The sequence below is a fragment of the Bos javanicus genome, chromosome 6, assembly GCF_032452875.1.
Source record: "Bos javanicus breed banteng chromosome 6, ARS-OSU_banteng_1.0, whole genome shotgun sequence".
NCBI lineage: Eukaryota > Metazoa > Chordata > Mammalia > Artiodactyla > Bovidae > Bos > Bos javanicus.
In genome coordinates this window covers 117,396,478-117,409,786 of record NC_083873.1, presented here as the reverse complement: position 1 = coordinate 117,409,786, position 13,309 = coordinate 117,396,478, and the positions used below count along the sequence as shown (strand labels likewise).

Genomic DNA, 13,309 nt, shown 5'->3' with positions numbered 1-13,309 from the left:
TAAAAAGTCTGTGGGCATACATGACACATGACTTTTTAGAAAATAATTTCAGTAACAAGACAAAAAGTGTGTTTTACCTCATCGCTGTAAGTTGTAATGGTCACAAACATTCCCAGACCAGGAGCAGATTCAAGGAAGTCGTGTCTGCCTAAGTCCCATTGTTGTATCTTGAAACTCCCTGTTTCAAAGACATGACATTTATTATAAAATAAATTAATAGTTATATATGGAGTTCCAATTGAGCTATTTCAAATCCTGAAAGATGATGCTGTGAAAGTGCCACACTCAATATGCCAGCAAATTTGGAAAACTCAGCAGTGGCCACAGGACTAGAAAAGGTCAGTTTTCATTCCAGTCCCAAAGAAAGGCAATGCCAAAGAATGCTCAAACTACTGCACAATTGCACTCATCTCATATGCTAGTAAAGTGATGCTCAAAATTCTGCAAGCCAGGCTTCAGCAGTACGTGAACTGTGAACTTCCAGGTGTTCAAGCTGGTTTTAGAAAAGGCAGAGGAATCAGAGATCAAATTGCCAGCATCCGCTGGATCATGGAAAAAGCAAGAAAGTTCCAGAAAAACATCTATTTCTGCTTTATTGACTATGCCAAAGCCTTTGACTGTGTGGATCACAATAACCTGGAAAATTCTGAAAGAGATGGGAATACCAGACCACCTGATCTGCCTCTTGAGAAACCTATATGCAGGTCAGGAAGCAACAGTAAGAACTGGACATGGAACAACAAACTGGTTCCAAGTAGGAAAAGGAGTATGTCAAGGCTGTATATTGCCACCCTGCTTATTTAAATTCTATGCAGAGTACATCATGAGAAACGCTGGGCTGTAGGAAGCACAAGCTGGAATCAAGATTGCCGGGAGAAATATCAATAACTTCAGATATGCAAATGACACCACCCTTATGCAGAAAGCGAAGAGGAACTAAAAAGCCTCTTGATGAAAGTGAAAGTGGAAAGTGAAAAAGTTGGCTTAAAGCTCAACATTCAGAAAACTAAGGTCATAGCATCTGGTCCCATCACTTCATGGCAAATAGATGGTGAAACAGTGGAAACAGTGTCAGACTTTATTTTTGGGGGGCTCCAAAATCACTGGAGATGGTGACTGCAGCCATGAAATTAAAAGACGCTTACTCCTTGGAAGGAAAGTTATGACCAACCTAGATATCATGTTCAAAAGCAGAAACATTACTTTGCCAACAAAGGTCCGTCTAGTCACAGCTATGGTTTTTCCAGTGGTCATGTACGGATGTGAGAGTTGGACTGTGAAGAAGGCTGAGCGCCAAAGAACTGATGCTTTTGAACTGTGGTGTTGGAGAAGACTCTTGAGAGTCCCTTGGACTACAAGGAGATCCAACCAGTCCATCCAAAAGAAGATCAGCCCTGGGTATTCTTTGGAAGGAATGATGCTAAAGCTGAAACTCCAATACTTTGGCCACCTCATGTGAAGAGTTGACTCATTGGAAAAGACTGATGCTGGGAGGAATTGGGGGCAGGAGGAGAAGGGGACGACAGAGGATGAGATGGCTAGTTGGCATCACTGACTGAATGGACATGAGTCTGAGTGAACTCTGGGAGTTGGTGATGGACAGGGAGGCCTGGCGTGCTGCGATTCATGGGGTCACAAAGAGTCGGACACGACTGAGTGACTGAACTGAACTGAACATGATTACTGAAAAATGAAGTTTTCAAATTATCCAAATCAGAAAAAAGCTGCTATTTTGAACAGCTTAGTCATGTACAGGTGTGAGAGTTGGACCATAAAGAAGGCTGAGTGCCAAAGAATTGATGCTTTTGAACTGTGGTGCTGCAGAAGACTCTTGAGAGTCCCTTGGGGTGCAAGGAGATCCAACCAGTCCATCCTGAAGGAGACCAGTCCTGAGTGTTCACTGGAAGGACTGAGGCTGAAGCTGAAGCTGAAGCTCCAGTACTTTGGCCACCTGATGCGAAGAGCTGACTCATTGGAAAAGACCCTGATGCTGGTGGGGATGGAAGGGGATGGCAGAGGTTGATGGTTGGATGGCGTCACCGACTCAGTACATGCGTTTGAGCAAGCTCCAGAAGATAGTGAAGGACAGGGAAGCCTGGCATGCTGAAGTCCATGGGGTCACAAAGAGTCAGACACAACTGAGTGACTGAACAGCGACTTATCTTAGCGATCAGCTCCGGTAGTGGCGTCAGAAGATTCTAGCATGTAGAGTTTTGGGTGTGGTTCTCGTTGTTCACCAGTCACTTTGCCGCTCCATTGCATCTGTCCGAGGTCTGCTGACAATAATGAGCCCACAGAAGCTTTGCCCCTGAAGGGTACATGTCCTGTGGTGGGACCGTGCCTTGCCCACGGGCTTGCTGCCTCTGCCCTCCTCCTGTAGCTCTGCCTACCTGCTGCTGGCACAGTGTCGGAGGAGACTTGCCTGACTTCCCCACAGAATCCGTGCACGTCCACCACACCCCTGCCCTGTCACCTGCTTCCTCTTACAGCATATTTAGCATCTTTGACGTCTTATGTTTCCCGTTGTCTGTTCTCTGTGAGAAGGAAGACACTGTCTGTGTTGCTTATCTGCCCTCAGCTCGTCCGGCTGCTGTCACCCTCTTGAAGGGAGCTGCTCGTCACGCGCCTGTCGGATGACCCACTGGCTCTGAAGGACAGCTGGCCCCCCAGCAGCGCAGGTTGAGCCGTGCAGGTCAGCTTGTGTTCTATGTGGGATTTCTGCAGGGTAGTAAACTGCACGACTCTCGGCTGCCTGAACCCGGGGCTGTGGACCCGCAGATGTGGAGGGCCCTGCAAGTTACACGTGGCTTTCTAACTGCTTGGAGGGCCAGCGCCCCACCTGTTCTGTAAAGGGCTGGAGTCCGGGGATGCGCTGTGTCCTCTTTTAAGGGGAGGGTTACAGACAGTCAGGAGCAGGAGGAAGCAATCTTTAAATCTGTGCACGGGGTGTTCTGGGCACCTCCTCTGAGCAGCCTGTGCTTGCCACAAGCCAGAACAAACACAGCAAAACCTTTGCAAACCCAACCATGGTGTGGAAAACAGCCGGGTTTCAGATTGGCCTCTGGGTAGCACACGAGCAGGTAGGCCAGGAGAGTGGCACAGAGCCTCAGGAGAACGACGTTAGGGTGTGTTGTCTGGATCTAGATGGATTGCGAGTGTTTAGTCACTCAGTCGCGTCCGACTCTCTGTGACTCCATGGACTGTAGCCCTCCAGGCTCCTCTGTCCGTGGGCTCCTCCAGGCAAGAATATGGAGTGGGCTGCCATTTCCTTCTCCAGGGGATCTCCCCACCCAGGGACTGAACCCCCGTCTCTTCAGCTCCTTCACTGGGAGCCAGGCTCTGTACTGCTAGTGCCACCTGGGGCCGTAAATGGGTTGAATACTTGCTAAAATAGAACGTTTAAATAAGAACCAATGTCATAACATAATACTCAAAATGTCTAGGATACAGTACAAAATTACATACCATACAAAGAACTAAGAGAACTTCAACTTGCATGAGAAAAGACAGCTAATAGACCCCAGCATCAAAATGACATAGAGTTGAAATTATCTGACAAGAATTTTAAAGTCACCATAAAAGTACATCAGTGACTTTGAACATCCTTAAATGGAAAAGTAGGAAGTCTCAGAAAAAGAGTAGAGACATAAAGGGAAAAAAGGACACATTAGAACAGAAAAAATACAGCATCTGAAATTGAATGGACCCAATAAAAGAGTGAGATGAGAGGAAAGACTTGGCGAACTTGAAACCAGATCAATGAAATAATCGAGTCTGGTCAATGGGTAGAAAAGAGATGGGGACAGAGAAGAACCTCTAACAACCCCATGAACCCATGGGGCACCAACCGAAGGTCCAGGATTTGTGAGTCTGGAGGAGAGGAGAGAGCGAGGGGCTGAGTGAACACATGAGAAGTCAGGACGAGCGACTCCCCAAACTGGGTGAGAGAGACGCCCACAGACTCAAGAGGCTGAGCAGACCCCGCAAGGCCAGACTTCCCAGATTCACCACCAGACACGGCACGGTTAAGCTCAAGACCAAAGGGGAAAAAAGAGACCTACGGAAAACAGCCAGAGAGAGACTTCATAGCACGATTAAGCTCAAGACCAAAGGGGAAAAAAGAGGCCTATGGAAAACAGCCAGAGAGAGACTTCATTGCTGAGTAGGGAAAGTGACCTGAGGAACAGCGGGCCTCCCATCAGAACATGGAAGCCAGAGGAAGGGGCATGCTTCCAAGTGCTGAAAGGGGAAGAAATTGTCAGACGATTCTATTCCCACCAAAGACACCCTTCAGAATGAAGGCAGAGTATTCCTAAGGTCAAGCAAAACTAGGAAGACTTTTCACTAGGACACCTGCTGTAAAAAGATTGCCAAAGTAACTTCTTAAAACAGAGAAAATGGTAAGAGAATTTGGAATACCAGCAATGAAGGAGGGAAAATGGGAAGGTCAGCCCCAGGGAAGGGAAACCACAGTAGAATTTTCTCTTCCATTAAAAAAAAAAAAAAAAAGTTGTTTGACAGTTGAAAGGAGGTAGGTTAAAAGTAAAAGTATAAAAAAGATGTATCATTGCAACAATCAAAAGAAAGCTCGTGTGGCTCCATAAATACCAGATAAAGAAGACTCCACAGCAAAGGGAGTGGCCAGGGACACACAGGGGCCTTATGTGATGACAAAGGGGTCAGTTCAGTACGAAGACAACCATCCTAAATACATCAAAACAACGTGAAGTAGACCGGCTGAAGAGATGTGGACAAGTCCACCGCACCCTGAGGGCTCCCCGCACTCCTCGCGTGGTGGGGCTGCTGGCCGTGGAGGAGCTGACTCGCACTGTCCCCGTGCCTGCTTGGCATTCCCACATGTCTCCCCGGACAGCAGGGTACACATTGCTCTTCAGGTGTGCATGGACGTCTCACCAAGTTGGGCAACAAAGCCCCAAGCCTGCCCTGGCACCTTTGCTGAAGCTGCTGAGTGTTCCTGGAGGAGCACACAGCCAGGCAGGTGGCTTTCCAGGCCCGCGGGCACCTGGAAACATCCGGCTTGTGGTTCCCGTCCTCTGAGAGGACCAGGGCAGCCGGGTCTCCCGGGGCCTCCTTCCGTGCCTCCCACCTCGCCTACGCGGACCTGCTCAGTGTCCCCCGCTTTCACCACGAGCACCCTGGCCCCTGGCCACCCCCGCCTTCCCCGGGCCCGTCAGCAGCCACCCTCCCGACCCCCAGGGCCCTGCTGTGGTCACCGTCCCCACACTCACCACCCACGCTCGTCCTGTCCCCGAGCCGCCCCCACCCCGGGCCTGGAGACACGCCGTGTCCTCTTCCGCGGGCCCCCTGCCTGGCGCAGAGGGAGGTTGAAGCTTGGTGAGATCTGTGGGGTGACTGGAAATCAGTCCTGGGTGTTCATTGAAAGGACTGATGCTGAAGCTGAAACTCCAGTACTTTGGCCACCTGATGTGAAAAGCTGACTCATTTGAAAAGACCCTGATGTTGGGAAAGATTGAAGGCAGGAGGAGAAGGGGATGACAGAGGATGAGATGGTTGGATGGCATCACTGACTCAGTGGACATGAGTTTGAACAAGCTCTGGGAGTTGGTGATGGACAGGGAGGCCTGGCGTGCTGCAGTCCTTGGGATCCCAAAAAGTTGGACACGACTGAGCGACTGAACGGAACTGAACTGGACGAGTCCCCAGTACGTGTTCGGAGAAGGCAATGGCACCCCACTCCAGTACTCTTGCCTGGAAAATCCCATGGACGGAGGAGCCTGGTAGGCTGTAGTCCATGGGGTCACTGACAGTCGGACACGACTGAGCGACTTCACTTTGACTTTTCACTTTCATACATTGGAGGAGGAAATGGCAACCCACTCCAGTGTTCTTGCCTGGAGAATCCCAGGGACGGGGAGCCTGGTGGGCTGCCGTCTATGGGGTCGCACAGAGTCGGACACGACTGAAGCGACTTAGCAGCAGTAGCAGCTGGTACGTGTTCAGCGGCCCGGGGTTCCTGGCCCCGGGAGGCGTCATGCCCCACGGCCGCCACCAGGTGGCAGGAGAGCAGCACTGCCGGCGGGCGAGTGGGCGTGGACAGGACGGTCCCCGCGGGGGGGGCGCGCAGAGCCGGCGCTGCCTGCGGCGACGCTGACGCATATCCCCTGCGGTGTGACGACCCAGTGACCATTGGTACACGGCTTAATGCAGAGCGTAACACATGGTGAGCCTGATGCAAGCACTCGATGAACTATTTCTTAGTTGTTCTTGGGCTTTTCTCATGCGGTGTTTCCTGTCAACTCCCATTAGGTCCTACAATCCTGCAAAGTCGGTATAGTAATACCCACGTTTACAGCGGAGGAGAGCGTGAGCTGGAGAGCTTACTGACTTATCAACGCCCTCCAGACCGCAACAGGAGCGTGTGCGCTCAAGTTCTGCGTCGTGCCCGACTCTGCGACTCCACGGACTGTAGCCCACCAGGCTCCTCCATCCATGGGGTTTCCCAGGCAAGAATTCTGGAGTGGGTTGCAATGCCCTTCTCCAGGGGATCTTCCTGACCCAAGGATCAAACTTGACTCTCCTGTATTGGCACATGGGTTCTTTACCACTAAGCCCCCAGGGAAGCCCTAAAGCAAGATGACATGGGGTGAAAACGAGGGAAACCCGCACAGGCTGATTCTCTCAGGCTCGGCAGGTCGCGGGCCGCCTGGCCCCAGCGGTGTGGCGCGCGTGCTAACCCCGCCTGCAGACCTTCTGCGCTGACCTTGCCCTCCAGACGCCCCTCCTCCTGGGGCTCTACTCAGCGGCCCTGGCGGGGAGCCAGGCTGCCCCCCTCCCCCGCCGAACACCCCCGTCCAGGTTACGCCTGTTGAGGCTCTCAGCTCTCCCCCCACCACCCCACGACCCCCACGGTGCAGCCATTCAGACTCTCAGCTCTCAGCTCCCCCTCCCTGCCCCGAGGCAGCTGTGTCTTCTGCTCCAGACTCAAGTCCTGAAGGCTGGCGCCCAGGGCCATTTGAGCTGAAACTGGACAAGTGAGACGCAGCCGTGGTGGGAATTTCAGAAAGTAAAAGCCCCCACCACAGGCTTCTGGTGCTTGGTGTTACCCTTCTAGCTTTCCCCATGGGGACACACAGTATATTTTATTAAAAAAATGAGGTCATACTGCACAGCTCTGATTTGATTTTTCCACCAGCTTTTTGCAGCCATCCTTGTGTGTCCTTAAATGCTCTTCTGTAACTTGACTGAGGTCTGTTCAGAGAGCTGAAGAGAGAACCACGTCATGTCCAGCACTGAGCCTGGAGCTCTGCAGACACGAACTGGCCCCGCCGTGTCAGGGGAGCCAGGGCAGGAGCCAGGACGGCCACGGGGGGGGGGGGTCGCTCAGACCAGCTGTGCGGTCGACCCAGGAGGAGCCTGGCACGAAGGCAGGTGCTTTCGAGGTCACCGTGGACACAGAGCGGCCCCTTCCAGGTGCCCCAGGCTCCCGGGCGCCTTGCCTTCCTTCCAGCCTGTGAAGCTGGCTGAGGTTCTTTCTGTGCAGAGGGAGGGAGGGAGCCCCGGGCCGCTGACACTGAGTGGAGGCGCCCGCGCCCTGTCGGGCCCAGCCAACCAGCAGTCACCACCAAGTCTGCGGCCAGATCACAGCCAGCCTCCAGACGCCTGGTGCCCCTCAGCGCCACGCCCAGCCCTCTGGCCCTCCGACCTGTGAAGACGCAGCGCGTTGTGCCTATACTCCGTCCAGTGCGTGTCCTGTGAATGCGCTCAGCCTGCGTGCAGGGGCCTCCCGTGCGGACCAGGTGCCCATCGCCCCCCATCGCTGCCGTGCAGTGTCCCGTCCCGTGAACGGATGACCGACTCTCCTCCTCGCCGGCCTGGGCACTCCAGGGTCGGTGTGGGCCCTTTCAGGTTGCGCTGCTCTTAAGGGTCTCCTGAGCTCGTGTGCGTTTCTGTTGGGCAAGTCCTGCGTGTACCCGGATCCAGGCTGGGCGTGTGTTCATCTTCCGGGGGCGCCATGCGTGTCGGGGTGAGGGCTAGGCCCGGAGCCGGGGACCTACACCTGCCAGCACCCCAGCCACTTCCTGTTTTCTGACCCGTGGGTGTGCAGCCGCGTCTAGGGCTGGGCCTTGAGTCGCCGCCGGGCGTGGAGTCAGAGCCTTTCTGCCCGCCCCTGGCCGTTCCCGCATCGCCTCTTCTGTGGGCGGCAGCTGCTCCCTGGCCGGGCCTCCTCCCCTGACCATGGGACAGTCCTCCGTCCCATGGTGTGCAGAGGTGTGATCTTCCTCGCACACTCGCTCTGCTGTCAGAACCATGGTGTTGCCAGGAGACGCCAGGAGAGCAGACGCTTCTCTGGGACCTGAGTCCTCGGATCCCTGGCATCTGGAGGGGCCTGAGGCAGGTGGGCACTGCAGCCAACATGGCACGAAACCTGTGCCCCAGAGACTTGTTTGGAAACTTCAGTCAAATCTGTCGTGTCCCTTTATTCTGCTTCTCTTAGTTCTTCTTAGCGACGCTCTTTAAAAACAAGCTCCGGGTTTTTTGATGAACTCGGGCAGCAAGGTCTCTCGAGGGGAGAGAGAGGAGAGGGACGAGGGACTCCAGGGAGCATCAGCTCAGTGACCGCCTAACGGGCACTGCAGCCACCTGCTTGCTGGTCCCTGCAGACACATTAAACCGGGCCGTGAGTTTCTACAAAGGCAGGCGCCAAGCGAGGGGAGAGGTGCCATGCAGCACAGTGACCATGTGCGGGAGACTGTTCATTAAAAGGAAAGCAAGGAGGGAACTCCCTGGAGGTCCAGCCCTCAGGCCTGCACTTCCACTGCCGGGGGCAGCCCTTGGTCGAGGAACAAACATCCTGCATGCCCCGTGGCCTGGCCAAGAAAAGAAAAGAATTAGAATTCAGAGGCAGTGAAGTCTCGCTCCTGGTCGCTCCCTTCTGAAATGTCCTTGAACGTGACTCTGGCGCTGGGCCAGCTCCTGGGGTTCTGTAGTTTCTTTCCTTCAAGTGCAAAGCTTCCCGGAGACCAGGAGGTGTGGAGGAGGAGGAAGTCAAGGAGGAGGAGGACCGTCAGTCCTCACCGCAGGGGAGCGTGAGGCCTGGGAGCCTCCGCAGCCTCGCCCTCGCCTGAGCCAAGGATTCAGGCACAAGTAGTTCATTACAGGGGCGCCCGCCCAGGAGAGGGAGGGAGAGGGGCCAGGTGAGGGGAGCCTGCAGGTGAGGCCTGGCTCAGAGCTCAGAACCTGAGCCAGAGCCCCCACCACGGAGAGGACACAGGGGCTCTCAGACCCTGCACCCCCACACCGGGGTGGTCTGAGCCCTTCCCCTTTTAACCTTCAACACAGGAATTCCAGGCTCTTCTCAGAAATTTCCTCCCTTTCAGGGAAGGGTTGGAGTCAGAGTCGAGGCCACCCTGCTTCCCAGGAAGCCTCAGACAGACCCTGGGAGGCCAAGCTGGCCAGGTTGGAGACGGAGTCCAGGAGGGTGGGAGGAAGTCCGCACGCACACCTGTGGCTGTCAGGGGCCCACCAGCTGCTCCAGCTCACAGGTGAGGAGACGGGGCTCAGAGTCAACAAACGTTGGCGGCGGGGGCACCGCCTGCACACGCTGCCCGCCTGCGGTGCCCTTAGCGGCCTCCCCTGGGCACCTGGCTGCTGACTGCTCAGATGCCCTGCGGCCTATTTTTAGCCCCCAGGAGCAAAAACACACTTTCAGGTCCAGATTTGACCAAATGGCCCTGAGGTCACCTCCCTTCAGCATCTGGAAGGTGTGTTTCCCTGGACCCCTTTGGAACTCCAAGTTGGCAGGAGAGAAGGCAGCGCTGCCGCAGGCTCTTCCTGGACACGGGGTGTCTTGACGTGTTCTCAGGTCCCCACAGATCCCCAGAAAGTTTTAACATCTGTTTTCCCACTTTGGTGATCTAAGCATTTATTATAGCGTGTTCTTGACTGGCACTTCTTAACCGAGTAGGATCTGACCTGTGCTCTTATGACCCAGTGTCGCTGAGCGGAAGTCGGGGTGTGATAGGCAGCAAAGGTTTAGCGCTAGTTCAGTGAGGCAGGGAGTGGACACAATTGCCTGTGGAGCAGGCAGCCGCACCACGCAGAGCCCGCTGTGGTTGGGAATGAATGCACGCTGCCCGCAGACGGCTGAGGTGTAGACGAAGGGGCTTGCAACACCCGGTGAACAGAGGCACAGTAGAAGCGCAGCAAAGTTTGTTATAAAAGGATTTTTAAGGGAAATGTTTCGAGAATTGTATTTGGGGGTGTGCTGTTATACTATTTGGCGCATCAAAGTGGGCCGATGATTAAAGATCTGATCATAATTAAAGGAAAAATAATGACAAGAATAGAGACTTAAGTGAAGGTCCATCACGTTCAAAATTCCTTTAAAAGAAGTTCATGAAAGTAGGAAGCACCTCTGAAGCATCTATCACTAAACCTGGCCTCAGTGATTTTTGTCTCTTTAACTCTGGTCATATTTATTTTCTTAAAATCTCCTTTGATTACACCAACTTCGGTTTGGTTTATATTTACAAGGTATGTCTTTTCCCATTTGCTCACTTTCAACCTTTCCATATATTTAAAGTGGTTTGTTTAGAAACAGCGTATAGTTGTGCCTTTTTTGAAGGAAAATGGGTTGCCTTGTTTATTTTTGGCCGGGCCGGGCCTTTGTTGCTGCCCAGGGGCTTTCTCTGGTTGCAGAGCACAGCTCTCAGGCTGAGGCTCAATGGCTGCAACCCTAGAGCTTCAGTTGCTCCGTGGCATGTGGGATCTTCCCGACCAGGGATCGAACCCATGTCCCCTGCATTGGCAGGCGGATTTGTACTCCCTGTGCCACCAGGGAAGTCCCACGTGTTTTTTTTTAAGTTTAGCATGACAATCTTTGTCTTTTCATTGGAGAATTTTGCCCATTTACACTTGAAAGTGAACGTGCTGGTCGCTCAGTCGTGTCTGACGCTCTGTGACCCCGTGGACTATACAGTCATGGAATTCTCCAGGCCAGAATATTGCAGTGGGTGGCCTGCCTTTCCCTTCTCCAGGGGATCTTCCCAACCCAGGGATCCACCCGGGGTTTCCTGCACTGCAGGCAGGATCTTTGCCAGCTGAGCCCTCTTTACTGTGAAACGTAGTTGGGTTTAAGCCACCATGTCGCTGTTTGCTTTTCATTTGTCCTATTTGTTCCTTGTTCCTCTTCCCCTTCTTTTTTGCCTTTTAAAAAAAACTGAGCATTTTTTCCATTTTTCTCCTTCAGCATATTAGGACTCTAGGACCATATTCTCTTCTAGAGAAAAATTGAAACATATGTCCTGACATGCTTCACATTTTCCCCTGTAGTTGCAGTAGACGACGAGTAGCTGACTCTAACTCTGTGTGGCTGCTGGGGGTGGTGCTGAGGGGACCTCGGGGCAGGGGACAGAGACGGAGGCGGGCGGGAGGTGGGGAGCAGGGCAGGACAAGGAGGGCTGTGCGGAGCCGTGTCCCAGACTCTCGGGAGTCCCTGACTCGGGGCCTGTTCCCGCACAGCTGCCAGACGCCATCCTGCCGCACCGCCTTCCTGCCTCAGACCCTCACCTGGGCCGGCTGTTTCTTGGGCTGGTGTTGTGGGCATGTCCAGGCCAAGTCTGCACAGCCGGCGGACCACCAGCAGGCTGGTGGGCAGGCCGCTCCTGTCCCTGTCCTCCTCCTCTGCCCCTGCGAGTGCAGGTTGGAAACCCCCCAGGTTACCAGGAGAACAGCCAGCTGCCGGAGAGCCAGGGACTCGGCGCGGCCTGGGGGCAAGAGGGTCCGGGCCGGGGAACAGCAGCAAACACGGTGCTTTCTGTGTGCCTGCTGGCTTCCAGGAGCCTTGCAAGTATCAGTCCCATCCTCATCACAACAGAAAGGAATCGGTGTTGTTATTTTTTATCCCACTTTGCAAATGCAGCAGAGAGGCTAGGAGCTTGCCCAGGGCAGATGGCGATTCCCGGCAGCTCTGGGGTTAGATCCGGGTGGTTTTGTTAACTCCCTGCGGCCATAGACACAGCTTCTGCCCACTGCAGCCGCAGATGCAGGAGAGGTCTTCACCTGCGTTCTCCCCATCCCTCACCCCAGGCTCTCACCCTGCAGTCTCTCTCTTTGCATCCACGCTTGCTGCATCTCCCGGGGTTTTTGCAGGATGAGTTATAACACTTTGCAACAGAACACTCAGATGTGATGGCCAAGATAAATTGAGAGGAGAATTCAACAACATTCAACGTAAGGCTGAGTTGTGTGTAAAAATACGTAATCAGCACTTGTGGAAAATGCTGCTAGATTGAGCTCCTGCTTCTCTTTTTATGTCATAAAATCAGCCTCCTGTTACGAGGCTGAAGTTCAGAAGACACCCTGACCTCTGCTGCTTTGTCTTGCGTTACTGAACCAGTCTAGAGACCTTGGTCATCTTGCAAGAATTCAACCACAATCAGCATGATTCATGGCATCAGAGATTGTTTAACTGAAGGAGACCTGACAACCGGAAAAACAAATCAAGCCTGGGTTCTGTGCTCTTGTGTCTGGCTTTCCTGTTTTATGAATTACGCAATTCACTCTTAAGCCTATTTTCAAGTCAGTTTTGCATAATTTGATATGCAAAAAACGTCTCAAGAGAAAACTGTACAGGGTGATTCTCTCTGCCAAATAACTTAAACATCAAGAAGTTAGCATAATAATCTTAATAGCCATAAGACAGCACCCTGAGTTCAATGTTCAGCAACTCATTTAACCCACCTGTTATCAGGGTGTCGCTCGGAATGTCTTCTATTATGCATTTCTCCTCTCGTTCCCCAGCGTGGAAGTAAAAAGCAGTTGAAAGCGAAAAACAAAAACTCAAAAGAAACGTTAACTTGTGCATTTCTGTTGCTTCAGCCACCCCTGTACTGCCTCTTTGGAAATGGATCAACTGCAGGCGGTACTGCCTGCGGAGTATTTGTATTTCACTGGTTCGTTGTTTGTAAATTGATTTTTGTGAGAAGTGACACGTGGTGGCTGCACCTGGGCAGGTGATTGCAAGTCCCAGGGAGCCCCAGGGCCGCGCTCAGTGCGACATCAGCATTCCTTGGGACCTGCTACTGTTAAGGACTTTGAAGTGCTCCGAGGGAATGAAGGACGGTGAGGCTGAGGGACAAGCCGAGGAGGACTCCCCAGAGGGACCAGCCGAGGAGGACTCCCCAGAGTGCCACACCCAGCGCACGCCCAGTGATGGCCGCTTGGCAGGAGGTCAGGGAGGGAGGCTGGCGAGGATGCAGGGTGGAGGAAGATGCAGGTGCTGAAGGGAGAGCTTCCGGCCCGGGATGGGGCCAGACGAGAGCCTGAC

General features: G+C 53.4%; 1 long non-coding RNA gene across 1 annotated transcript in view; it reads right to left on the bottom strand.

Moving 5' to 3' along the window:
• Positions 1 to 12,925, bottom strand: part of LOC133249962 (uncharacterized) — a 29,338-nt gene extending 16,413 nt beyond the window's left edge. Inside the window, exons 1-2 of the long non-coding RNA XR_009737185.1 lie at positions 12,724 to 12,925; positions 78 to 178 (exon numbers count right to left, since the gene is read on the bottom strand). This is a non-coding gene — a long non-coding RNA (uncharacterized LOC133249962). The remainder of the gene's footprint in view (positions 1 to 77; positions 179 to 12,723) is intronic.
• Positions 12,926 to 13,309: the final 384 nt, after the last annotated feature.